At 42.6% G+C, this 24,694-nt stretch overlaps 1 protein-coding gene across 4 annotated transcripts in view; it reads left to right on the top strand.

The window, feature by feature from the left end:
• Positions 1 to 1,028: 1,028 nt before the first annotated feature.
• LOC117428024 (protein FAM222A-like) overlaps positions 1,029 to 24,694 on the top strand; it is a 49,763-nt gene continuing 26,097 nt past the window's right edge. Inside the window, exon 1 of one of the 4 annotated variants that reach the window (XM_058994380.1) lies at positions 1,029 to 2,364. The gene's annotated coding sequence lies outside the window, so the exon portion shown is untranslated. The other 3 variants (XM_058994376.1, XM_058994377.1, XM_058994378.1) reach the window with 3 other exon arrangements.

The following is a 24,694-nucleotide window of genomic DNA, read 5'->3' as shown; positions in this document are numbered from 1 at the left end:
ATTTCAATAACTTCTTTATTTAAAGTATTTAAATTATGAATGTATTTTTTTTCTTAAATAAACGACACTACCAGATAAATAAACAGATGAATAAATAACAAAAGAATGCCCAAAGAGCTTCTTACAAACCGGTCGCAGTATGCCGGCTGAAGTCATCAAATCTCTTCACTGGAGCGCCTCGGGAGGGATGATTTTCTCTGAAGTTTATTGCGCTTTTGTTGAGCGCAAGTGTCAGCTAATAAAACGGGCTCTTCAAATAAGAAAGGCGGAGAGGGTGTCAATGGTGATCGGGATGACAAGGGCAGATGTGACTGCAGGCAGGACAGTTGACCGCCAGATATATTTGCATAAATACTGTATTTTCTTCTCATTCGTATTCTTGTAGTTTATTTACCTTACTATTTTGTACATAGCATTGGTTTGTTTAAAAGTATGTAGATTTGTGAAAATGTACCCAACATAATTCAACAAATGGAAACAATACTTCTAATGTAATATTAACAACCCTTCTTGTCTCTCTGAAAGTCGTCTTTGTTGTCTTGTGTTTAGAAAGTTTCAACATTATTTTCTCGGATGCACATTATCTGTACTGTGAAGTTAATATTTACTGTATTGTTAAAGTCATATTCTCAAGATACCAGGTGTCAACCAAATACAAACTAATGGGCGTAAGCAGAAATGATTATACTCTTAAAGGACAGGGGGCAACTCGAAGTGTTTTCAATAGTAACATCAATGGTCTAGATGCCTAAATGAAAGAAAGTTCATCAAACGATCGCCAGTGTTTTTTGAGTTATATGGACTTACACTAGAGAGCGCCGTGGCTCACCCTAGGCCAGAGGTTTGGGTTCTGAATGTAATCTGTTTGTTATCAAGTTGTTATTATTATTATTATTATTATTATTATTATTATTATTATTATTATTATTATTATTGTTGTAGCTATTTGATTACTTTGAATCCTCCATTCTCCCGAGTCTATTTGAATTTTTCCGCGAAAAACCAGCGTGGCTCAGAACTCGCCGTCAGAACGCTAACGGCATCACTGTGGTAACCGCCTTCTATTGCCTCCGATTGGTTGACCCGTGGGAATGTATCAATTCTCACTGCTGCAGGATTGGTCGGGGGGACTGTACGTGGGGCAGTGTGAGTCTGCAACGTTCCGGGTTATTGTCAGTTTCGGCAGCTCGTTGCAGGGTGAAGGTACGCCTGCAAGAGAGCGCAAAGCTCTCCGGAACATCCAAATAATTCATCCGAAACAAACAGCGTAGATTCAGAATCAACAAAGGGTGAAAACGAAAACTGGGGATCTCCGGTTGTACTGAGGAATTTGTACTAAAACGAGACGTTCACACTTCAAGAAAACTGATTAACCAAAGGAAAATAGAGTTTTTCTAATCCAAGCAAGGATAAGGAGCTGCCGCGGAGAAGCTATCAGGACTGTAGTAGGAGCTTTATCATGAAGAACACACAGCACTAACTCATCACTGGTACTCCTGTCTCGGCGTCTGTTTCTGATCAAAGGGATTTCATCTGAAAAAGACAACGACGCTGTTTCCCAAGTGCAAGATCAATGGAATATATACATGCCCTAATACATAAATAAATCAGTCGAGAAATAGATGCAGCCTACACATACGATTTGAATTGCAATCCATTATATACATACCGTATATATTAACCGTCGGTCTTGGGCAAAAACAGGAAACGGAATATATTGTGTTATCCCTCTTTGTGCTTTGTAATTGTTAATAACATACAAGCAATTTTTAATATTAGTTTTTCTTTTCCCTGGAAATTGCCATGGATAGTTGAAAAAAATTCCGACTAAAACAAAACATTCATTTTTTTTATATTATTATTATTATTATTATTATTATTATTATTATTATTATTATTATTATTATTTTATTTCTGCCAACGTATGTATTTTTTTTTCAGCAACATTGCACTTCATTGAAACGATGAACATATTTGCCTTTACAAGTGGAAATTGCTGAAATTGCAGTAGTTTTTTTTTTTTTTCAATAAGAAATTAATACAGTTTGTTTATTTCCCCCAAAAGAAATGAATTCAGCTGTTCAGATGGATCGATACTTTTGAAGCATTAATACCGTATAGTTTGTATCTGGTTCATCAGAGCTCAAACAACAACTAACTAAATAAATAAATAAATAAATAACCGAAAGGAATCCTCATCTTTCGCCTCCGGGAAATGTAATAAAAAGGGATTATATGCGAGTTCAGATGTTCAGGAATCAGGATGGAATCTCTGCCTGTCCGTATCGCCGAGCTCTGAAGCCGATTCACGGCGCTGCACAGCCTGGATCACAGACTACCCGTCTTCACTTAAAACAATTTATGGTAATTATTATTATTATTATTATTATTATTATTATTATTATTATTATTATTATTATTATTATTATTATTATTGTTGTTGTTGTTGTTGTTCATTTTAAATAGAGCGGAGTGTATAGTTCGCACACCGTATGGTTTTCCTTTTGCCTCTGCGTGTCGTGTAAAATGGGTTTGCCGTGTTATTAGGTAGTTTGGAGTAACTGTACGGGAAGAGCAGACGGGAGCGTAACAGCTGGATGCAAGTACTACATTACTTTTACACTTGGGAAATATATCATACAGTGTATTGGGTATCCACAAATGACATCAGCTCGGTGTGAATGAATCTTGAGCGGCATGCCATTGACCTCTGAACGCATAGCTGCTGACTCCACACAGTAGCGATTGTTTTTGTGTGAGTACAACGTTATTTTTTTTTTTGTCCCGTGTTTGTTTCAACTTTTTATAGTTATTTTCTTTACCAGGGGCATTAACCAAATGCACGGCATTGTAATACTGGTTTTAACTAGTGGCCTGTTTTGGACTTTAATCCGTCTGCCGTTTATCTCCCAAAGATGTGCCTTTTCTCTTGACGTGAAAATAATTGCTGTTTCCAGAACACCGTGTGCGACTTGGTGAGTGGACTTTATAACTAGAAGCTGTACAATGCAGGTGCTAGGACGAGTGGGAACTCGATAGCTGTAAACTTGTACACCGGATTCTGAAGTGGCCGATTGGCCTTATAAAGTTTGCTGCAATCTTATTGCAAATCATTGGGTCTAGCATCAGTGTGACCAGATAAGGGTAAAATCCTAGTATTGCGAAGATCCGAGTTACATATATCATCATGCAAGAAATACGTTAAAACTGATTGAAATAAACCGCTAAACGGTCGATATTGTATCGAGCACATTTATTTGGCTTGCAGGTGCGCAATATGAACACAAAACGTGTCAGGGATTTAAATGCTGGTTTATAAATGTGTGTTCTTCAATCTAAGCGAATTCAGGTGGTTGAACTCACAAACTACAATTCTGTGTTCGTCACCACCCGAGGTCGAACTCGGACATCCTTAATTGCTCGGGTGTGCTGAGCGAATTCGACAAATTATTTTTTAGCTGAGCTGAAACGAGGCGTCTTGAGTTTTTAAAGATGCACACAAGCGGTTTTCCTTGTAATTTAATATGCATAATTCATGCCCGGTTTGAACATCTGTAGGCTGCCTTTAAGTGTAGTGCCCGGCGCCCACCCACGGAAGTGCTCAGTCGAGTGGAACTCCACTCCAGCGGCTTTCTCTTGCTATCACACAGGTGGCCTTTTATGTTTTCCTTTCGTTATTTAATAGACGACTGTATGCCTAGATGTTCTCCTATACCAATCCTGGTAACCAAGACTAATGCTGGTACTGTTAGACCCGAAATAAAAACACAGTTCAGTCGTGACTTGTTGAGTATTATTCCATAGTTTAGGCTTTTGTCCTCGATGACAGTCGAGTTTGTTTACATTGCCCTCAAATCCACGTAATTCTGTGACTCGGATGATTTAACCTATTCCGTCTTGCAGCGGTATTAATAACATCTTGAAGTTTATTATGACTCATGAAGCACAGTATACATTTTACAAAAGGCCTTCTTGGCAAAGTTGTGATATGTTTGTTTTTTTTATTTTTATTGTATATTTTTTTGTTCTACATTTTACTGGAAACCTGTATTATAAAAAATAAATAAAACGACTCTGCTGTTCAGTCTGCGGGCTGTGGATCATTCTAATTTGAGGTGAGAATTTAAGAGCTTTGCACAACAAAAGGCATTGCATGCCAAATTATATGTTTGAGGCCCCAAATTGCCAAGAGCTTTAAAATGGTCTATCAGTGTGATTGTCAAATTGCACAGGGGAGATCTGCACGCAGCAACGCTCACAGGACAGTCAGGCTATGAGAATGTGCCGAGCTGAGATTGTAAAACTGTCACCTCACAGACCTGCTATATTTCTGCTATCGATCCGAAGATACTGATGAGCTTGGAGGAGCGGTTTCAGGGCTTGGCTACAATGCTATGGTAATGGCTTGTAGTTGCTTCAAGTAATGACTATTGCATCAAGCTGTCAGCCACTTATCCATCCTTTATATTGTAGGCTGTATGTAAAAACCCTTATAAAAGCTCCCCCCATAGTAAAGGCATAGCATAGAGCAATAAAAGCACAGTGAAAGCATAGGTAAGTATTGTAAAGCCAAGAGAGGTATGGTGATGCATATTAAAAACAAAAACAAAAAACCTTCTCAATGCCGAGACCAGGCTGCATCCACAGTCCTTGATCTTTTAGGGAAAAAACAAAACAGGATTCTCTGTTTTGCTTGGTTTAGTGGTAATGCCACTACAATCAACACATACCAGTTTTAGGAATAGCAAAAACAGTATTGTCCCCAGATTATTCCAACAGACGTGAATCCTTTACAGAACTGATCGTTTTATGAGGACCGAACGCGGCACAGCTTAAACCCTCGCAGGCTGGCTGGTTTAGCTCTGCAAACTGCGACACACTTTAATGTTCCTGCTGCACAGGATCGTGTTTTGAAGAGCAGACATCCCTAATCGCTCAGAAAGCCTTTCCCAGCTACTGTACCTCGGGGACGGGGCGGCTGGCAAGCCAGGAGATGACATTGAATCAAATCTGAGACTCTGCATTAAAGAGCCTGCTTTTCCAGCCTATACCAGCACCTGCACTAGGGAGCTGTACCAGCGCCGAGGCAAGCCTGACCTGTTCCATTGAATAAAACATAATCTAATGATGTATGGAGGCTGCGAGATTGGCTGCACCTGAGGGGGTGCAGACAAAGCTCTTTATTTACTCTCCTGCATTTAGAACTTTTGGAAGGCAATTTCTGCCAGATTATCTGTGTGCCCTGTTTTTTCCTAAGTAAATTAAGTACTCCTCACTCAGCCCTTGCAGTGCTTAATGGTACTTAATGCTTCAGCTGCAAGGTATCCAAGGCTACCCTGGTACTATTGTTCAGCTCTTCTGTGCTTTCGTTCTCTTTCAGTTGGCTCTATTTATAGAACTTTGGGGGTTCGTTTCAAGATGTTTGTGAATAGCATCTTTTACTTTTTCACTCGTTCTCTTTCTCCACCTTGACATATTTCTTTCCTCTGTTCTTCTTTAGCTCCGTCTCTCGCTCTCCCTCTCTAATTTGATCATGTGTTCATGGACACAGTATCCGGTCCTCTGATGGCATTGCATTGTTAGCATCTGTGGTGGTTGGTGTTTCTTCGGCTTGCTTTATTTGCTGTGTTTTTGGCAGAGCTGCGAGGCCAGGAGCACTCTGGGATTTCCTCATGGGGGCTCTGCTTGTTTCAGACCCCGGGACCCTGGCCTGGTTTGTCCCAGCCAGTGGCTTTCAGCGCTCAGAACTGTGTCACCCTGATTCTCGCGGGACGAGACCTCTGTGTGCGTGTGTCCTGCATCACGTTGTCCCAGACCCCCCTAATTTGGTATCTTCAATCGCAGGAGCTTAGTCCTGAAGTGGTTGAAATTATGGCTTCCTTTTTAATTTAGGCCAGTGATTCAGAGTTCAGTCAAGTTATCTACTCCTACAGCTAACCTTTGCGTTTTAGTATTGGTCCTGTATTTTCTTTTCAAGCTAAATAAGTTGGAACTCCTTTAGCATTTAAAAATGTTTACAACTTCTATACCATTCTAAGTAAATGGATTTAGTAATGTATTATTTAAAGCCACCGTGTATTCACAGTCCTTTTACATTTCAGTATAATTTATTGGTTGACAGACTGGTTTGGGTTTTTAAAAAAAAAAAAAAAATTTCCATAGGTACTGTTGCTTTAGCTGCAGTGACACAAGCTGTCTTTCCTTTTAATAATACTATGCTCATGGTGCACAGTACTGCTATTCTTTACACAATAAGAATATTGTAGTTTCTTTTGTTCTATTCTTAGCATTTGGCAGGATATTCCTATTGCGCTGATATTGGTAGGTTTCGTTTTGAGCGTGCATGTTTTCACAGCAGTAGTGTGGGATGCTTGTAGAGGTGTAAGTGTGTATGTGTGGGTGCGTTCTTCATCAGCGTAGGAGTAGACTGGAACATGAGCGTGAGAAGAGGAGTATAGGTGTCTGCCTTTTCTGGTCTTTGGCAGGCACCAGGGCTGGAGCCACAACCTTCCGCCTCTGTTGCCTCTTTTCCCACCTCTCGATCAAAGCTAACACCAGGCTGTGAGAGTACACAGCAGGCCTGACTCCTCTTTTACGTTGGTGTCTGCAAGAGTGGATTTATTGATGGGGGTTTGTATGGAGCAGCCCTTTGAGCAGTCATGCTTAACTTAACGAGGACGTTGAACCCCCCTTTCACTATATAGAGGTGGGTCCGTTGAGGATTTCTACAGAACTTTCAGCGGTACTTGATGGTATAATCCAAGTGGATTGTTTCCAGGTCCTAGATTTACAAGCTGTTGTATATCTGATCCTAGAGGGGATAGGTAGAATAATGCTCAATGGAATGAGGACCAGGAGAAGTGTGATCCACTGAACCCTCCAGATCTCCCTGCATCAGACACTGTTACTGTACCAGCACAGTGGATCAGTCCCTTTAAAACCACTGTAACTAATGCACGGTGTCATTAATCTGTAACTTGCTGCAGTTAGTCAGTCTGCTTAATAAATTGCTATGTGTTTGTTTTGCAGAAGTGCTGTGTCAAAGTGGTTGGGGGGGTTTAAGAGTTGAAATTTTGGATTCTAACCCAGGGTGCGGCTCCCGCTTGTCTGCTTTCATCGCTCGTTCACACAGCCGCTTCTCATTTAATTCCGTTTCATTGGAAGTGGCAATCATTTCAGTGCCGTTTCTGACTTGCTAATTGCTGCTGATCGTTCCAGGGTTCTTCTGGTAGAGATGGACAGGTTTTAAAAGCAAGTGGACAGGTTTGTCTTGGAGTGAGGCTTTCTGACTCCTCGTTGTAAAATGCCGAAGGATCTAAATTGGCAGCGTCTCTGCAATGAGCTGGGACGAGACACAAGCGCTGTGCAATGCAAGCATACCAAAGAAAAAACCTGCATCGCCTTGCTTGAAACAGACATTGATTCAGAACACATCAAATCAGTGTAATGCAGAACTGTGGATAGTTTTGTATACGAAACATATGTGTGATATCTCAAGGTTCCCTCCTGTTAACAGTATCCCTGTTTATTTTGCTCAGAATCGTTTAGTATCATTAGCTTTTCATCTCCAGCACTGTCAGAAATAGCTGTGTATTCCAAATTCTTGTATATAGAGTATAAGCAAAGAACCATCAGATCTCCAGCAGAATAAGAGACCAGGGATACAGCTGCTGGTGCTAATAATAGGCAAGCTTGCCTTTTTTAAGACTATATTTTATGGCAATGTTAGCACACTTTAATAAGGCGAACAAAGTTCTCCACATATTATGACGAAACAGGGTTTACCTGTGGTGATCACTGTGCACAAAAACACTGTCGCAGGGTTAAGTGCTGTTCAGAGGAGATCCAGGATGGTATAGATCACCCTATTTATCATGTGACAGGCATGCTGTAATAAGAGGAAACAACTGGAGCCTAAACAAGGTGCAGGTTAAAGCTTCCATCCTGCTGAGGCTGCATGCTGCTCAAAGACAGTTTATTGCTAATCGACCCCAAAATTGCAAAGACAGCCTGCTTGCCAAGGTTTTAAAAGCAGTTCCCTCATCGCTATAACAATAATATAAGTGCTTCTTTCAAAGTCACATTGATCTCTGGGGCTGTCTGCGCTCTCCAGGGCAGAGGGTTGAGGCCGTGCTTCCCATTCAGTGTGTCCTCTGGACTGGCTGCTTCGGAAGTGGGATGGTGGAACAGTGGGAGTTCGTGTGTAGGGAGGGCGTATGCCATCACCTGAGCGCTTGATTGTACCGGGGTGCTCATGCGGTGAAACACTGATTGCAACCCCCCAGATTGTCTGACCAGAGCGCTGGTTTTCAATAGCTTTTCTGTAAGGGAACTTCCCTTTTCAAATCTATAATTCCACTGAGGTGCATTCAACAGGGGCCCCTTTGGCTCCCACACACTTGGTTACAAACATCTACAAACATCTAGCCAGCAGGTACATAAAGTAAAATGTTGTTCAGATATATATAGAACAAAAGCCATGGCGTGCTTTTCAGCCCCTGTTCTTTATACGCTTGCATTTTGGATTTGTTTTGTTTCTCTTTCCTTCTATTCCATTGATAGCCGGACCTTGACCAGTGAAAAGAAACTCAGAGTCCAGCCAAAACTGTGAGTAATGGGAGGCTGGAAAATTCAGCTGTCTCCCCTAGTGATACTGGGACTGAAGACACCACTATCCTAGCCAGCCACTGGGTCTAGAAAAGATTTCCGCTATTTAATACCTGCAGATGCAGCTTCTACCCTCTTAACCAGCATTCTGTCTGGTTTTAACTAAACCCATTGCAATACAAATAGGATTCTGGTTGTTTAAAGTCTTTTAGAATTGCTCAGGCTTCGTCTAGAACTTTGGATACAACAAACCCGTGCTTACATTGCAACCGTCTTCTCTAATCTGGCATTGGTGTCAAATACCAATGAAAATAGAAACAGAAATAGGACATTTTATGTAGTATGAAAGGTAAACGATAGACCGATCTTTGACCAGCAGCCACAGGTACCATGTTGTAACAAGCACTAAGACAGAGACGTCCCACTGCACACCCCATAATATCCAGGGAAGTCCTTTTCCCGTTCTGTGTTAAACTTCGGTCATTGTAGCGGGATGTGCTGAGCCCCTGTGTTAATTAACTGAGCTGAGCTGCTGTGCTTTTATTCTGTCGTAATTAGTCCCATTCCTAAAGTAGAACTCATTAGAAATGCAATGCCCAAGTGTAATTAGCTGCAATAGGACACAGTAACGTGCAACTGTACATCACTACTTATCTGGGAAAAAACATTTCAGCTGACGTTTTGACAGGTCTTGAAAAATAAATTATACACGTGCCAGATTTTGCCCTGTTTTATTTTTTTTTTTTATTTTAATACATATTTATACAAAGTAATTTATTTCACTGGCGAAAAAAAAAAAAAAAAATCGCACAAAAACCCCAGACTGGATCTGCAGTGCTGATGGGGGCGGAAGGGGAGCATTGGCACCGCTGCCACTCTGTCATCACGCACCCTCGTGCCCCATACCTGTTATTTCAAAATGACAAATGTAAACCTTGAGAACTTGAACACGTAGCACATTGAAAGATAATGGGATTTCCACTGACTGGAGAAACCAATAGCAACACAGCAGTAAAGGCTGAAGGCTACGAAAAGAAAAAAAAACAGCGAGCCATTTATATATAATTTCTGATATTCATGAAATATCTTTTTTTAATAAAGCTAGGTCTCCCTATTCTTGACATGTCCAGCTAGCAGGCTTGAGTAACACAATTGAACATACACACTAATACACTAAATAATGCACTTACAGACATGGCAATCTAACTAGAAAATCCTGCCATCCTTGGAGTGTCGTCTGTAATGCATACAAGCCTATTGACAGTGTTATGGCAGGTGTTTCTGCTTTTGTCCGTCACCTGTATACACCCACACATAAGCATTTATTTAAATAACCAGGTGAGTACACAGATCACTCCTAGACATACATGCACACATACATGGATACACAGGCACGCACTCGGAGAGCTGTTTTATTGCTTCTCGTCTGCTGCTGGAATTGCTTCCTCCCTCGAGTGAGCCTGCTGAAGCCGGCTTTATTGTGTTAACCTATTTGTGTGTCAAGAGCTTGTGTGCCGCTCTTTATCTGTGTTTGTATTTGGTCGGTGAGGGAGGGAGGAGAGGAAGAGGGACCGGAGTGAGAATGGATGGCTGGTCACCTCTCTGCATTCGCAGGGCTAATGACTGGTTGCTAAGCGATTTCTGCATCCACAGTAATCACTTTTTATCTCTCAAAGATGTCATGTATAATTATAAGCCTGCTGCCGTCTTTTGAAATCTGCCTAATGGGGGTTTTAATTTATTTGGGTGATAGAAAAGAAAGAGAAAGAGAGAGAGAGAGAGAGAGAGAGAGAGAGAAGGGAGGGTTGCTACATTAGTCCCATGCAGGTTGTTTTTTTTTCTTCTTTTTTTAGTTTATTCCCAGGGAGGCTGCAGGCTGATTGCTTTTGGAAGCTGTATTATCTGACTCCGCTGGGTTGGCAGCGACAGAGGTCATTCCGGATTATTCCACGGAGCAAAGTCATTTTCTCTTGGAAAAGCTGGATTTCCTTGCAGCCCAGGCAGAGATAGCGAGATCATTAAATGCAGCTCTCTCCGTCTATATGTCCTGTGGGGGCCTGTGCCCGCCCCTTCGGGCTTGTTCTTGGTTTTATTAACATTTTTATTGAGTTGGTGACCCTCTGCAGCGTAGCAAACCCGTTCTGACAGTAAAACTATTCTAGAGTACAGGGGTACAAAGAAGTTTCCCATTGCATAGCAGTTTGATCCGTTCCTATAAGCTGAATGCGTTATAGTGTATAAGCAATAGGCTCACAGTAACACCTGGAATGGCTGTTCGATCCCCAAGTAGGATAAAAATGAGCATTTAGGGAGAGAAATTGAGTTCAAGCCAGCCCCTCCGTCCACCCCCCCCCCACCCCCCACCCCCCCAAAAAAAATACACTGAATAGTGCAGCCAGCTGCCATTTATCTGAAACTTAATTTTCTGTTCGACAATCTGGAGTAATGATTCACCCTGCTAATATAAAACTAATCCAGTCCGCTGTATGGTTCAGCTTCATAAACTATTCATGCCCTATTATGAATGCAGTCTTTAATTGGTTTTCTTTCTTTCTTTTCCTTTATGATATTTAAACAATCTTTCTACGGCATGTAATGTGTTTTTATTTTTTTGCTACTGGGCTACATTTTGAATCGGCAGTGCAGAAAGAGTAGCTGTGTGTTGTCATGGGGGAAGTGTACTGCTGGTGCTGCACAGACCGATTTATTCGGATCCAGCTCTCCACAGGTGAGGGTCGCTGGTGTTGACTGGGCTACCATTCCAAGTGGAATAGCTGAAGAAACAGATGCTTGGGTTTGTGCAGATTGCTGTTCTCCACAGTGTCTAAGAAAAGCAGCAGTTGTCACAAGTCCAAGCAGATGTTTCTTCACTTTGAATGGTAAATTAGCTCAGTCAACACCCATGACCCTCGCCTAATTGTCATCACTAGATTTCTCAATTCGAATAACATATAGAATATTATCAAAAAATCTACCTACAGAATATGTGTGTTGTTTCTGGAACCATCTCCCAAAACAGTCTGTATGCATCTGGTGTGGCTGCTACATCTCTAAAACACGACTCCTGAAAAGCTGTTCAGATTTCACTAAACGTTCCTGTTATTACAGTAGGTAGCTGGGGCGCTCTCTTGGAAACCAGTTTCTGGAACTCCAGGCTCTGTCTCAGGCTAATTCATTGCAACTCACAAGACCCACGCCCAGACGCTCGCAGAGAGATGATTCAGCTTTTTATTTTCCTGTCCCCTAGTGCTGTGTTCCTTTAGTGCCTCGCCTCCTGCCTGGAGCTTGTCCTTCTTCCAGAGGAAAGGGGGTGAACCAAGCTCTTTATGGTGCCTTGTAAGCAAACTCCCAACGAGGGAGAGGTAATGGCCTGGAACTGACAAGGATCCACTGGGAGTTTTCTTTTTTCTTTTTTTATTTTAACAGTAGCAGCAGTACAGATTTCTCTTCAGAGACCGAGATAGAGAGTGAGAGCCCAGGAGCAAGAGCTTTGTTCAGTCTGCATGAAAAACAAAATAAAACAAAACAACAAAAAAAAAAGGACTCCCAGACTGAGAGACTCGTCATAACAGAGGAGATGGAGGCATGATGTTCGTTCTCTGGGGATCTTATAAGACTGAGCCTCCTAGGGCCAATAGACAGTAAGAGAGAGAGTGTGTGTGAGTGAGCGCACAGTGGGAGACAAACACGTTTCCTTTAACGTGTCTTTGAAAGCCACACACAAGATTTTCATTCTGATTTAGTTTAAATGAATACTTAGTTCCGTAATTTCTCGGAAGACTTATAGCCTGTCATAATGCGTGTGATTAACTTGTTTTGGCCATGCGTGAAGCCTTCATTTTCAAAATTATGCAAACGACTGACAATCATTTGCAAGTTCTCTAGACTGTCTTTCTAGTGAGAAGTCATTTGGATTTACAAGTGCCACCTGGCTCAGTCTGTCAGCCATAGGCAGGTAGTCCTGATAAACAGGTGGCCATTGACCCTTTTTATTCAAACAAGTGCATTTTCATAAAACAAAGTTCCAAATGACTGCTTGCATGTTGTGAGGTTTGATACACCTGGAACTTTAATGCAAAACAGCCCTGGTCCTATTGACTTAAAGCTCTGCAAAAGCGAGGTCCGAAAAGGGTTCCTACAGCTTTGACCGTGATTTGTTAAATGGTTTTGCATTAAGCCTTCTGTCAAAATGAGGGCTCAGAGCCCTAAGATTGGATTTAATCCAGGATCAATTGCCATGGCGAGGAGAGGAACAGTGCACAGCAGGGCAATGGATCCTGGCTGTGTTGTCCTTATTGTAGCAGGACGCAAAACCTGCTTAAAAATGGCTAATATTAGAAATCTAATCTGTCACAAGTGGTATTCAAGGGCTGGATACTGCTAGCAATCTGCATGTGACTCAGCTTACTTTTTACTTGATACTCTCTGAGCCTGTACTGTACAGCTCCTCTCGATCAGCCCACATCCAAAGCAGGGACACCTCAGGATAAACACTGAACCAGAAGGAGATGCATGAGAGATCCCTGCCTCCCTGGAACTAAATAAGGGGGGCAACCTCCAGCATAACGAATTCATAGTTACAGCAGCGCAACGTGGAAAATGCACCTCAATATTGAGATCAACCATGTTTTAAAATTGCAACGTCACAATTGTGTAAACCATTTTCTTCTACAACCCTCCCAGAACCAAGCTAGATTATTTATAATGTTCCCCCTACCCCCCACACGCACACCCACTTAACTTTAAAGAATACAGCCCTTGAGCATTATATTGTGGAGCTCTCTTCTGACCTCCACTCACCTTGACCAAGCATCCTCTGCCAATGGCAACACAATACCCATTGACCCAGTGTCCCTGTACGAAGCTGCTTGATAACCAGATGTCTGATATCTGATACTGCCTGCCACGGCCAACAATCAGTCTGGGGATTGATACGTTTTTATTTTCTTGTGGTGTGACCCAGGAATCTGTGTGTTTTCTGCAGCACCCTGCATTTAAAATACAATTCCTCTGAGCACCCAGGAACTGTACAGTTCACTATGCACACCACCCCCTTGGTTTTGTAAGAGACTGTCCATTGCCTCCAGGGTGGCTGGCAGATGCCTGTGTGAAAGTCATGGGCATTGTTTCACCTCTGAAACACCTGGTGTATAGGTTAAATGTGTAATTCATTACTTTTAGCCACAATGGGATTTTCTCAATCTGAGAAGAATAGCCCTTAATATACATATTTAAAATGCTTTGTAATGTGCTTCAACATGTGCAAGCGCTGTGTTGGAGACTCTGGGTCCCAGTGGTAAAGGTCTGGAGTTGTGCCTTTTACTGTATCAAGGAGACATTGATCACGATTAGAACTCTGGATTGGGATCCAGGCAATGCCCACTGGGAAATGCTTTTTTTTTTCTGCTGTTTTGTCTCTTAATTCCGCTGCACTTTACCATTGTACATCAGAATGTAACCAGTTCTAAAAGGTCTTGGGAAGGGCTCACAGCGTTTACATGAAACCATACTGTAGTAGAAACAAAACACCGAGAGTGCTGTGCCTGGATATCATTGACCTTGACAGCCTGGGTGCCTGCTGACCTAGCATTCACCCTGTTTACCATAGACCCAACTTGAACTAGATAGGCCAGCGACAGGGGTTTAGAGAAAATACAAACAGGGTTGTTTTTTTTTGTGTGTCTCTCTACTTTTTAAAATAATATTATTGTGATGTCAGAGCCACGTACAGGTCGAAACAGCACCAAACTGGGATATTTCCGCTGTCCTGAATTACACCCCCGACAGAAAAATAAGCCTCATTTAAGAGACCATCTGTGTTTTTTTTTTTTTTAGTGAGGCTTATTTTAAATGTAACAATGACATTGTGCTATTCTGCCCTGAGAGTGTGTGTCTGCATTCCTGTATGCTGGAGAGTTTGATTGCTAGTATGAAACATCCAGGTCTGAATGTGGGATTGACTGCAGTATCGATTTAATAAAGGAGTAATGCTTATTTAAACACCTGAACCTAAGAGGCATGATCTCACTTTGGTCTGTTACTGTAAAGTATTAATAATAGACACCGAACGGTTGTCTATTCGTTGAATGTATTTATTTCTATTGTCACGGTAGCGCGCGTATCGTTTGAATGTTGCTTCCGTTACCTTCCAGGAGTTTTGCTTTTGCGCGGAGTTCTGTACTTGTGGGCGACAGATGTCAGCATTTTGTTTCTTGAAGTCGTTACGCAGCGAGATGATTATTATCAACCCTTGACACTCCGATGTGCTGTAAACTAACAATGCAGGAACTAACTCTGCTCCAGAGGGGTTTGCCCTGAGCCTGACCCTGGCTGATTATTAGGGAAGGATGAACGCTGTCTGCAATTGCAACCGAGTTGTCATGCTCAATAGACGGCTCCATCTGTCCCCTGCTATCTGGTGGTGTGTGTGTGTGTGTGTGTGTGTGTGTGTGTGTGTCTGTGTCTGTGTGTCTATCTGGGAGCTGTGAAAAGCTGGGAGCTGGAGCGACTCTGTTTTGGAGTGGGGGGGTATTCTTGAGGCCAAAGTTAAAGTTTGTCGAGGCGAGGCGAGGGGGGGGGGGGGCAGTCTTTGTGTTTTTCACAGGCTCCAGGGCTAAAGGGTCACCCCTGTCCCCAAACAAACGCAGCTCTGAGTGAGGCCGGAGTCACTCCCAGAGAGAGGAGCTTGGTTACTGAGTCATTTATCTGCCAGTCTATTCAGAAAGTTCTATTCATCAAACTGTCTAACTGTCTTTTCTCTGTCTGTCTTTTAAAGGGAGGTGTTTCTTAGCATTAAAGACATTAACAGACTACTCCGGCATTACTCCGGGATGAAAACAATCTGTTTTATGAAGTCTTCTTTATTATAATTATACGTGCTGAATGCATAGGAATATCCAGTACTATGACATGTTTTCAAGTTATTATTAAAGTACAGCTAGTTTTTTTTAAACTGTGTTTCTTTTGGACAGTATAAACAGTGTCCTATGAAACCCCAAAGGAAAAAAAAAAACACTGAGACAAAGCATCGCCCTTCTCGACCTCTGTCTCAGTGCGGCAGCTGGATAGAGAATTGTACCCCGACCCAATGTTTGTTTGTGGGTATTTTTTTTGGTGGGGATGGGGGGTGTTGACAAAGTGAAATAGCTTGTGATTCCAGATTGGCCTAGACATGTCCTAGATCGTTTTAATGTTGTCAGCTAAAAGTATAAGTAATATTCCAATTGCTGAAACACTTTAGCTGCTCGGAGTTAATGCTGCATGCAGTGCCGGCGCTGGGGTCCGTTAAACCCAGCCGTGAGTTTCAGCTTGTGGGGGTGGGGCAGTAATGACTGTGGAAGGGCTGCCGTTTAATACAATGTAGCAAAATGCAGATCCCAGTACCTTGGGAAGACTAGGATCAGAGGCTGAATGTCTTGAGAGAGGGAGCCACCAGCAAAAGTATGGTTGTGAGTGACACATTCTGCATGGCTTTGTTGTTCTGCTGCGTTTCTCATGGCATGGAACAGGTTCAGGTGTACTGTCTATACTGGAAGTGCTTTTCTTTTACTAATTCTCCCAGATACTGCTCAAGTTGGAGAGGTAATTATCCAGGGAATGTGATGGTGACAGCTCATACAAAGATATCTCGGTGTGCCTATTACACAAACTGCTGTCCTTTTACCTGCCACTTAATGACATGCCCTATGACAACTAGTCAGCACGCAAGTTGATTTCTTTCACTGGACTTGAATGGATTTGGGTGGCAGACTGATTTATTGAAGGAGAGTGAGTTAGTCCGTTGAGGATTACAGCTGTCTTTTCGAATTTGGACTGTGCTCTTGAAACCCTTGAGAGAAATTACTTGCAGGATTTTCCAGTGGTTAAAGCTTGTTCTTAAAGCACAGTTTGAAACATGCCTAACCCCAAGGCCCCACTGCCTCCCAGTCCATCTGTTCTATACGTTGGGCCCCACTGTCTCCCAGTCCATCGGCTCTAACTGTTAGGCCCCAATCCCTCCCAGTCCCTCTACTGTCACCACCAGGCTGCACTGCCTCCCAGTCCCTCGGCACTGACTACACTACTGTCTTAAATCTGAACATTCTCTGCGTTGTTATCTCCTATTCTAAACAGCCCTAGACTATCTCTCCGGTCCAGCAGCTAATTCCTGACCAGCTTGACGAGGCGCTGGCTCTTTATCGAGGAGCCACAGCACTGAAGCCCCCGGCTGGGTGAAGTAAGGGCATGTCATCTTTGTGTGTCTCTCCCAGCTACCGACGGGGCCGTCTGTGCTTCCTGTGCAATTAAGATGATTTAAACGGGCATTACTGTCCTCTGCTAAATAACAGAGCTGGAGAGCTTTATTCAACGCACGCAGGTATCACCCTAAAGAGCCAGTGAGAAATCTGCACAGCCCAGACAGCCATGCTTCATTCGAAAGCAGACCTCAATGAGGGGAAAAAATTGCAGTGACAGCACAATGAATAAATTGAATAGGCTCCCACAGTAAATTGTCTATCACTTGTGACAAATGATCTGATTGGAGTAAGCAGGCTTCAGACGTTTACATCCCAATAGAGCGGAGAAAAAGCGACCTATCTTGCTGCTGCTTAGCATGTGCACCTGTATTTAATTCGGTATGGAAGTCAAGGTATTTCCGCGGTGCAGAGCTGGCGAGTTGCAGCATCTCCTTTTCAGGAATGCTCAAGCGGTTTGCTCAATCCTAGCTGGAGGGCACTGTATGTTTGATAACTCTGTATTCGGTCAGGTGGCTGTGGTAGGAGTAATTAATCAGCTAGAATAAAATGCTATTGTCTGTAATCATATAGCATTTCTTGTAATATTAGACCACTTGGTTGTACTTGGATCCAAGTCTCATTCTCCTGCTGCAATTTGTATTCTCAGATTTATACAGGTTGGATAGAGAGTGCCTGGGGTGTTTATTATTTAGAAGCCTTTTCTGGGCATGTCACACTGCAGTCATTTTGAATGCAGCATTTTGCTTGTATTCAGCTGTGATGCCAATTATGCAAACTATTAAAAATTAACCAGCACAGTCTTTTATAATTTAATCCAAAAGTAATAGATTCCAGTGAATAATTCATGAGCAAAGCTTTATAGATGAGACTGGAATTAGTGTCTGTCAAATGTCAGCCACAGTCTCAATAGTGTGAGCTCAGCAGAGGAGAATGGTTCGAGTTCTGTTTTCATTATTTCAGTAAGACTTGATTTCCAGGGGATGTAGGAGTCTGATGTGAAGATAAGAAGTGAAGCCCACGCTTTTCTGATGCTTTAATTGGTATTCGCTGATGAATGGCAGCCCAAACGTTGGTCTCCTGTCTCTGTAAAAGAAACAAGGGGAACTAACTATTTTATTAGAATGGCAATGATGCCCTCTGAATTAACCAGCTTCACACACCTCCTTAATGTCTCTGTTCAGCAATACTGGAGAAAGCTCCCACTGGGTCAGGTTTTGTTGCAAAAAATAGTTTGTGGAAACCTTGTTCCAGACTTCTTAAAGAAGCCTCTGCGTTCACGGCAGCAGCTTTGTGACTAGTTTCATTTTGAGACTGCGGTGAAGCTCGCAGGCCACAGTGGAAGCAGACTGACTGTAAAGGTGTGTGACTTGAAGTAAAGTGAGAAGGTCGTTACGAGGGGGTTTGACAGCGAGGACTGAAAGTGCTGTTTTGATACATGAAGTTATGAAAGTGAATGCAGACACTGAAGCCATTACGTCTGTATATGTAGAGGCATTACCAATGAGGTCGAACACAAGCCATCGAAGTCACTTTAATTCAGTTTAAAGATACTTGGGATGTAAACGCTGAATAATAGACTTAATTGCAATATTGATGGTAACATTAAAAATAAATTCATAATTTAAAAGAGTAGTTTCTAGTATGCCAAGGACTTCAGAAGAGTTTTGGTACTCATTCAATCTCTGACTTTGCTTGACAGCTCCTTGAAACAGCATTGCATTTCCCTGAAGTTTCAGATTGTACTTATTAGGGCACTTCTATAAAAATGCCCCTTTTATGTTCTAGCCATAAAACTCAGTTTGCATGATTAAAATTCAAAAGCCGAGGGGAGCAGGAATTAAAAGTTTAAGCCCCTTTGGTTTTCTGTAAACCCCGATTACCTTCAGTGCACCCTGACTAATCCCTGGCCTGTGATGTGGACACTATCTCAAAAGTGAGAGAAGAATCGCAACCTCACCCAGACAACCCCCCCCCCCCACCCCCCCAACGAACAGGATCACATGGAGCAGAGGTGACAAAAGTGACCATCCTGCTCTCGCATGCTAATGTAATCTCTAACTGGATCTTCAAACAGAAAAAAAGCACATCTAGAATTGCTTTTTAGATTAACATTTAATTATTAACAGGAACCCAGTTGAAAGGCCTGGGGGTCGTGTGTGTGTGTGAGAGAGAGAGAATTAAAGCCATTTCACTATGCATTAGGCAGGGCCAATGGAGACATTTCCGAGCGTGGAGAGCGAGTGAAACAGAGGGTTGAGAGTCGAAGGTCGTTTGCCACTACAACAGCAGCATGCCATGTTTTATTACTGCCTTCGGCAAGGTGTCAGGAGAAAGGTTGCTTTTTTCCCATTACATTTACTGTGCCTGAATTCATAGAATGAGGCTGCTTACCATTTCTGATCAAAATATGCCAACTTCCATCTGCAGGTGTGAATTACTGAGTCCCCCGTGCTCCCTGGCTGTGCCTGTGTAAAGGACATGCAGGGTGAGGCCAAAGGGAAGACGGGGGCAATGAACCCAAATAACACTCCTTGAAACAGGCTAGGAAAAGACACTGAATACTACAGATAAAAAGGGATTGGATGTCTCAGAAAGGACAAGGCACACCTTTGTTCTCTAATCTAAGCCCTCAGTGCAATTCATTGATAAGTCCCACTTTTCTGAAACTGAGTGGAAAGCCTTTGCAATCAGACTGGCTGTGATTGTTATGGCAGTTGTAACAGGTGTATTTCTTTATTTCTGTAGTTTGTGAGTCAATCTGAGTTTTTGGTTTGTTAATTCTGGATAGCGGATGTCATGTTTTGTTAAGGAGAGGCTTCCTGAATCCTTGACCCAGCTGTAAAGCACATGTGATCTGTCAGAGACCTACAAGTTCACTTTCAAGTTTGCACTGACTGAGGCACTGAAAGATTTTGAAAGGTGTTTCAAACATGCGTTTTTCCCTTTGTTGCCCCCCATGTAACTGCACCTTGTGCTCTGTCAGCAATGTGACCGTGTTATCTTTTAATAAAAGACCAAGCCTGGGGAATTAACATTGCTCCCAGATAATAACCAATCAACACAAGGCTCTATAATTAGACACCATCAGGCTAAAACTTTGGGGGAAAATGATTGGCCTGTCAAAAGGAGCCTTATCAAAATCCTTGGGAATGAAAAGATCAATGGAGGGACGCTGCACGTTATCTCCTTGCAGAAACCTTCGCAAGGCCACAGCTCCCAGATAAGAGGGCCTTATCAGCCGGCCGTGTCGTGGAAAGTGCAAACAATTTGGTGTGTTTTTTTTTTTTTATTAAAAGACACCAAGACCTTGCAGTATAAATAGAGACTAGAGATCTCCGATTGGGCCTGGGAAATGAGGTTAACGAAATGAATCATGGAAATTAGCAGTGAATAAAAAAGAAGTCTGTCACCCATTGAAAGAGAACAGTGTGTACTGGAATGACTGGAGCGTGTCAGGAGCCTGTGTGGTCAAGTGATCCAAGACAGCAAGAGAAGGGGAACTCCTAGCTCGGTTACAGACACTGTGAACTCTTTCACCCTCCAGACTCTCATGCACTGCTTTTACAGTGCAAGACCCCTTTATTTTATATATACCTTCATGCCATGGCACCCCAGAGCCCTGTACAAAGTTAAAAACAAAACAAGAGAGCTCATATATACAGTGCACTCCAGCTGCAACCAATTACATAAAAGCGCATTCGAAAAAGTATCTTTTCCATTTCGACTTAAAAGAATCCAATGTTTCATAAAAGCTCTGGCTCCAGTTGATTTTTAAGTTCTACATTTTTCTGATCTCAAAGATCAAACATAAATATACAGAGTTGGTAATTCTTGGGGGGGGGACTTGTGAAGGAATGAAGATTCTTGGGTATCTATTTCATAGATTCATAGATAGCACTGGAGTGAGGGGGGAGTGCAGATCAGTCCTGCCTCGGAGATGGCGCAGAAGCGGAGAGACCGAGACTGAGGGGAGGGGGAGGGGGGGGGGGGGTATTTAATTGACTATAGCATGTTAAAGAAAATACCTGGCAGCTTTTAAGCGGATCTGCTCAAACAGTCGCTTGTCAGATTAGAAAAAAAATAGATTGCAATGTTCCCTGGAGTGCCTGCTGGGAATATATGCCAGCGTGGTACATGAAATGAGGACCTGTCTATACCAGACAGATTAGAAAGTCTCTAATGAGACCGAGAGATCCGGGATTGCATAACTCATGTTCCTTCAGTATGGAAGAGGAAGCTGCTGATGGGGAAGTGTGGGCTACTGTCTGGGCGTCTGTCTATCTGAACAATCACACAGTGTATGTATCCAAACCCAGTTACACCTACTCAAGCGTATTGAGCTGTATTGAGCATGCAATGTGTAGCTAGTTAATACAGGACCTTTATTTTCCTTTTCATTGTGTTGTTTTATCTAAAGCAAAAATCCACTGCCTGCCCGCTGTTCTGGTAGATACAGTTTGGTTAATTGTGCATTATTGATTGCTGCGCTGTATTTATCGCTTTCTCAACAGCCCTTGTTTTTCCTTTATCTGATACCAGTCACTTCTCTCCGCCCGGTGACTGATCGGTTTCTTTTGAAATGCCTGCAATTTCTTGAATGCATGCGACACAGTGCTCGGTTAGTTGCCCAGCTGCATGCGTTCTGTTGCTTTGTATAGCGCGTGTGTTGGTGAGGGGTTGGGTTCTTAACCTCTTAACAGTATTCTTTGGGGACCCCCATTCCTTTCCCCGTGCTTGTGAAAGGGGATCTACCTACCTAGCAGAGAAGGGGGGACCCCACTGAGCTTGCCCAGCAGGAGGCTCCATTAATCGGTGCTGCTGGTGAGAGGGGCTGGGACATGGGGCTCCTGTGGAGGAGTTTGTTCTTGTAGTGCACAGCAGGGGGAAAAAAGAAAGGAGAAGCAGGAGAAGATTGAGCTAAATTGGATCAGGCTGATTGGAATTAGTTGGAATGCAGACGGATCTAACAAAGCTAATGTGGTGCCACTGAGCTGGACTTCAGCCAGGTGTCCTACACTGTCCTAGTGTCCCAGGTGTCCTACACTGTGTCTGTGTGTTGCTGAACCCTTTCAAAACTGCAATAAGGACCCTCCTTTGCATTTTCCGAAGCTGAATATTTTGATCATGTAAAAGTTCAATAAAATCAAACAAGCCTAGCAGTAATGATACAGAAAAGACTAATATTTTATCTTGGCAAAAATGTTGATAGGCTTGAGCAACATAGAAGTGTGTGTGTGTGTGTGTGTGTGTGTGTGTGTGTGTGGTGCACTTGGTACTGCATTTCTACTGTGTTTCATCTGTAAGCAAGTGGGAAGCTGGTTTCAACAATTTTCAAAGTACTTTGAGCTATTGTCTCGCATTGATCCCAACACGTCTTGCCTGGCTTCGTTTTCTTTTATAAGCACAGCGTTGATTCATTCCTGAATGCCAGGAAAAAGCAGTTGCCTGATGTGTGTAAATGTAAAAAGCAAGCACCACGGGGACAGAACAGACTATTGTTTGTTTTCGTGCCTTTATCCCTGTCGAAGCATATCTCCAGAAGATTATCTGCGTGACCCGTACTGAACAATTCGGTCACTCTTTACAATCCGAGACAGAGGCATTGCGATTTGTATAGCCCAAGGTTAGCTGCTTGTTTGGGAGTTTGTGTTTTGCATTTCTCTTGTGGAATGCACACTGCCTTATGAAATGAAGCCCCTCACCCCCCCATGTACTTTTAATGGAGACAAAACAATGGAATATTTACAGTACCCCTCCACATCAGTCATTTACAGCAGGGCTGTGGATGGCGCTTGTGCTATATATGGCTCATTGAGCTCCACAACATTTAACTTTAGTGGTTAAGCATCCCATTTCAAGATGATGACATTTTTAAAGAGGAGTACAAGTATACTTGGTTGCCATTGCTGGACGTTACATTGAAAACGTTTAGCCCACATACTGTCATCATGTCTTAATCCAGAAAGACCTAATCTTTCACATTGTTTGCTACTATATTTAGTCTTTTTTTATTTTTAATCAGCCTAACCTGTTTAAGGTTACAGTCTGAAACGTTCCCATTTGATTCAGTCTGGTAGTGATTCTCTTTTAAGAGTACGCTGGTCTTCAGCAAAGCTCTTTCAGCTCTGATTTACTGATGTTTTGTGGGCTCTTTAAAACTGCAGCGCTGTCACTATCATTTGCACAAAAGCTGGCTCTGAAGGTAGGTGTTTGTAGATATAATATTTTTAGTTGCTTGGTGATTACAGAACAACAGTCAACACATGGAATATGGCTTGAACCAACTGATCAATTTTGTATCATAAAGCAATTTGGCATGTTCATAAACTTGTGTTGCACTGCAGAGAGCAGTAAATATTGTTCAAGAACACAATAAGCCACAATATCAGGGCCGCAGAGTAATGTGGACGAGTTGTATTATTTTTATTATTATTATTGATTTCACGAGTTGGAATGAAGGTAATGTAACTCACAGAGTCGAAGTCTAATTTTAACAGCAAGGTCCCGCTGGAGGAAAGTTCAGCTGCGAGCGTGAAGCTAAAATAAAAAATAGAAACATCAATGCTAACGGTCTTAGTTGTGAGAATTATTGGTTTGTTCTTGCTGGTTTTGCAGTATTGAAAGCTTTCTTTCCCCCATTGTAATGCTCCTATAAATGGACGAGTGACAAATGCAGTTCTAAACAAATAATTTTACAAGACGAGACAGGGGCTGCTCCTGTGGTGGGGGTGAGAGGATCGATCGATATGCTTATGGAGAGATACGACATGCATTACAGCCCACGGTTTTGTCCTTGTCGGCAAACACTAGCTTTCTTTTTGCAAAGCTGTTATGTTTTCTTCCCTTGATAAGATTTCCTTACAATCTTTTTGATCACTTTACCATCTAAAGAATAGGAAACCCCATGCACAGAATTGTCTGCCTTACATTGAACCACATTTTTAAATGGGTTCTGCAGTTTGAGGGAAGTTGTACATCCAAGCTCTCGTGTGTGTTTTGTATTCGCACATCCCTGCCCCATTGTATGCCCCAGATATGGGACGGTTTGCTGTGACTGGGGGCTGGCAGTCTCGGCTCCTAATGGGGTCTTTCAAACACCCTGCATTCATCTGTCAGTGTGGGGGGATTAGCAGGGACAGACAGTGTCTTATTAAAGGGACACAGAATGGAAGGTTTGAGCAGGCTGATTGGATTAACTTGTTTAGGCTTATAAAGAGCAGGCACGGTTGCTGGTTAAAGTGCAGGCGAGTATGTTCTGAAGCAGTCAGCAGGTTCCCATTCAATTAGGGACAGACAGCCCCTGTTTGAAGTCTGGCACTCGGTGTCTCAGTAATAGAGAACATAACATAAATATTTTGGCATAGTGCACTGCGCCACTAGGTGGACAAATATAGCAGCATTTCTGTTTTTTCATAGCACACAGCGCCATCAGGTGGTTTAATATTGTAAATGCACAAATTATCTTAGAGAAAGCCGCAACTAGGTATCTTCTACCTCCTAATACACACTTAATATATGAATCGCAAAAACAAATTCACATGCAAAAGACGACGACAGTGTCTCGATGGAAACGATGGATTTAAGAGACGCGGTGTAGAGATGGCTCGATTCGGTATAGATGGGTAGATTAGACGGATGGCTGGACACGCAGAGATATCTGTCCCCAGTGATCTTTATTGCTCCACCAAAACTTCCTTTCAATCTCAATAAACCCCGGCTGCTCCCATCTCAAGGTATTGATTTAGAGTTGCTCTGAGTTTGACCTCTGACCCTGGAGTTCAGAGGTGAGCAGAGTTTCGTCGTGCCTCTCCCGAAGCACTAATTCCTTCTGTTTGGCTGGTGGGTGGGAA

This window comes from Acipenser ruthenus, chromosome 21 (assembly GCF_902713425.1).
Source record: "Acipenser ruthenus chromosome 21, fAciRut3.2 maternal haplotype, whole genome shotgun sequence".
Taxonomy (NCBI): Eukaryota; Metazoa; Chordata; class Actinopteri; order Acipenseriformes; family Acipenseridae; genus Acipenser; species Acipenser ruthenus.
Note: the sequence above shows the minus strand (reverse complement) of the source record. Positions and strands in the feature narration are given on the sequence as shown.